This window comes from Camelus ferus, chromosome 6, assembly GCF_009834535.1.
Source record: "Camelus ferus isolate YT-003-E chromosome 6, BCGSAC_Cfer_1.0, whole genome shotgun sequence".
Classification (NCBI taxonomy): domain Eukaryota; kingdom Metazoa; phylum Chordata; class Mammalia; order Artiodactyla; family Camelidae; genus Camelus; species Camelus ferus.
The window spans coordinates 17336596-17340238 of record NC_045701.1 but is presented as its reverse complement, the minus strand read 5'-3'; the positions used below and the strand labels follow the sequence as shown (position 1 = coordinate 17340238).

General features: G+C 47.9%; 1 pseudogene; it reads left to right on the top strand.

Annotated features, from left to right (window-relative positions):
* The first annotated feature begins 1010 nt into the window (after positions 1 to 1010).
* On the top strand, positions 1011 to 3336 carry LOC116664038 (annotated as a pseudogene).
* Positions 3337 to 3643: the final 307 nt, after the last annotated feature.

The window sequence follows — 3643 nt, the reverse complement described above, 5'->3', positions numbered from 1 at the left end:
CTGACTTTTACTCTCACTGGAGAGAGGTTGTAGATGGGAGGGGGAGAGAAAGGAAACAGAAATGCTGCCTGGTGTAGAAATTTGATTGTCCTGCTGTATGATTTATGATAGATTCTTACTTCCAATAAATGCCTCACAAAACTTTTGAGAAAATCTACATTTTCAACAATGTGTTTCAGGTTTCTGTTTTCTTCATGAGAACAGATGAACTGAAATGCTATGTTGGCAGAGTCTGTTAAGGAGGGCCCAGCCACATGTGTATTACACAAAATGAGATGAATGTGGTTCTTGTCCTCAAGGAACTCATGATCTGGTAGGATTGGTAAGACAATGCAAGAATAGCATCGATACTGGAAAGGTTTTGGTCAGGACCCAAGTTAGGTGCAAAGTCAAAGAAACTCAGAGCAGAGCAAGACATTATGACACCGTCATTTTGACATTGCTGATTCTATAAGTGCCGTCTCAGTACTGATTTTTATTGCCCCATCTGCTGAAATTGAGGGTGGGGAGAATAAGGAACAGGGTGAGGATGTCTGTTTTGCATCTTATTTTATATAACTTGACAACGTATGGTTGTAAAGTCACAGAAGATAACTCACATAAAGAGTTCTATCTGTTGGGATGGAGGGACTTTCAAGCATTATACCGAAGCCAGAAATAGTAAGGAAAGGATCGACTGATGTGACTCTGATATCACATATAAACATATACAAACACACAAACTTAAATCAAGTTAAAAAAAAGTGGAAAAATATTTGCAACATATATCACAGATTGTCATCTGCCTTCTTTTAAGTTGGTTTCAGTTTGCCTTGATTAGGCACTTAGATTATTACCGAGTTCTGCCCTGCATTTGTATAACAATGGTTTATTCAAATGATTAATAAAAACATAACACCTGAGAAACTGTCATTGACCAGAGGTGACGACAGGAAAATGATAACTAAGTGAAACGTGGGGCCCTGGACTGGATCCTGGAACAGAAGAAGGACACAAAGCCCAGAGAGAAAATGGACAAAGTATATGTTCAGGTAATTCAAAAGAAGAAATGAATAAAAATGAACATGGTCAATGAAAAAGGAAAAAATGTTCAACCTTACTCATCATCAAAGGAAAACTTTATATATAATAATATTATAAATTGTATATATAATCCATATTACATATAATATATACTATACACATATCTGTGGGATTGGCAAAGATGAAAAAGATCAATGATATCCATTTTAATAGTAGTATTAATTGGTATAATCATAAATTCATCCATTTTCCTATATTTCTGCTTTGATCTTCTTATTGTCTGTCCTGCAGACTAGTATGAGCTGTTATTACCCATCACCTGGACTTCTACAATAGCCTCCTAAGTTGTGTTGTCATCCTGTGTTCATTCTTGCCTCTGTTTATCAGTTCTTTCTACTCAGCCAAAGTTATCTTTTTAAAACGTAAGTATGATTCCCCAATCGTTGCTTATGTCTCTTCTTGCTATTAGAATAACAATAAAATCTTTAACAAGACCTATGAATCCACCTGTGGGGTTCTCCCTATCCATATTTCCAGCCTCATTTTGCACAGTACTCCCACCCACCCACCACTTTCCACTCCAGCCACACAAGCCTTCTTCAACTCCCCCAGCAGCCACGTGTGCACAGGCTGAGGGTGAAAAGCTCTTACCTCCCTTATTAGTCTAGACAACTTCTACTTATGCTTCAGATCTCATCTGAAATCCCACTTCCTCCAGGAAGTCATCCTTGAACTCTCCAACTAGGCCAAATTCTCTCTACTGTGCTTTCTAACAGCATATGTGTCCTCCCTTACTAATATTTATACAGACTACACAAGGGCAGGGACCACACCTGGTGCAGCTCACCACTGTACCCTAAACAGTACACAGTACTTAGCATATACTAGGATCTCAATAAAAGTTGCTGAATGAATTATGAGTCTTTTTGGAGATCAGTTTGGCAACATTTGTCAACATTTTAAACATGTACATTCTTTGACCCAGGAATTTATTTCAGGAAATTTATTTTTCTTTTATTCTATTATACATACATACATACAGAGCACAGCACACACACTTGTACCCATACAGGAGTGAGTCCTACGGTTTTCCACATTTCTAGGTACAGCTGACCCTTGAACAACTCAGGGGGTTAAGGGTGCCACCCTCTGCACAGAGATCCCAGTGGGTGGTCTGTACACGTGGTTCCTCCCAATATGCCCTTCCAAATTCCCAGATTCAACCAACTGGGGGTCATGCAGCACTGTAGTATTTATCGTTGAAAAAAAAATCCACGTAGAAGTGGACCAATGCAGTTCAAATCCATCTTTTTCAAGGGCAACTGCGTATTATACAATCAGAAATAAACAAGATATTTTCATTTTGGTGGTGAGATGTAAATTAATAGTGTTTTAGATAAGTTGTATCACAGTACCCCAGATTAAAACAGCTGCATCAAAGGGAGAACATCAAAACATAACTGTCATTCCAGTTTCAGAGACCGCTCCAAATTGCTGTGACAAAAGGGTCATGTCAAAAGTCAGAGCAGGGGAGGAAGGCCCCCAGGCCCGGCCCTTCTGCTGCCCAGCCCCCAGAAGGCGCTGCAGCTGGAGCTCAAGGGGCTGCAGGAGGAGCGGGTGGAGGGCTCCTGGGTGACCCTGGTGGACGAGGGAGGGCGACCCGAACAACTGGGAGGTGGCCATCTTCGGGCGCCCCAACATCTACTTCGAGGGCGGCTAGTTCAAGGCGGGCCTCAAGTTCTGCATCCACTACCGTGGCTCCCTGCCGGCCTTTTGGTTCCTGACCAGGATGTGGCACCCCACATCTACAAGACTGGGGACCAGTGCATCTCCATCCCCCACCCCACCCCACTCCCGGTTCCATGACCCCCCAGGACGGGGAGCGGCCCTCCCCTCGGGGCAGTGGAACCCCACCCAGGACGTCAGGGTCATCCTCCTGAGCCCCATCTCCCTCCTGCACGAACCCAACACGTCCTCGCGGCCACCATGGGCGCCTCCGAGATGCACAGGAAGCGAGCAGAGAGCCCACGCGAGGCCGGGGGTACGCGGGCACCTTCCGGAAGCAGGTCCTGAGGACCCGGCGGACGCCACGCAGACGGCGCGAAGGTGCCCAGCAGGCGGCCGACCGCCGCGTGAGGCCCAGGCCGGCCGCGCGGGGGCGCCACCCGACTCCCCGACGACCCCTGCGCGGACGGCGAGGCCGAGGCCCAGGCCCAGGCCCAGAACCAGGCCCAGACCCACAGCGGCTTCCCCCGACGACCAGGACGACTCCGGCTTGTTCGAGGAGTCCTGACACCGCGTCCCCACGAATAAACTTACAAACTTTACCTCAGCCGGCCGCACTGTGTGGGCTCCCGGGCCGTCCTGGGCCGCTCCCCGCGTTCGCCCTGGGTCTCCGCGGCCTCTGAGGGGCAGCCCGCGCGGTCGGTCGTCCTGCGGCCCCAGGTGTGCCGGGCGCCGGGCTGGGGCGGGACGGGGCGGGGCCTGCGGGCGGCGGTCCCGGCCCTGCCTGCCGCTCCCGCAGCTGCACCCACAGACTTGGGGTCCCAACTCGCGAGTGGACGGATTAACTGGGGGTCACCTCTTCTCTCTGCTTTAGTTTGTTTGTAATCTAAATAAA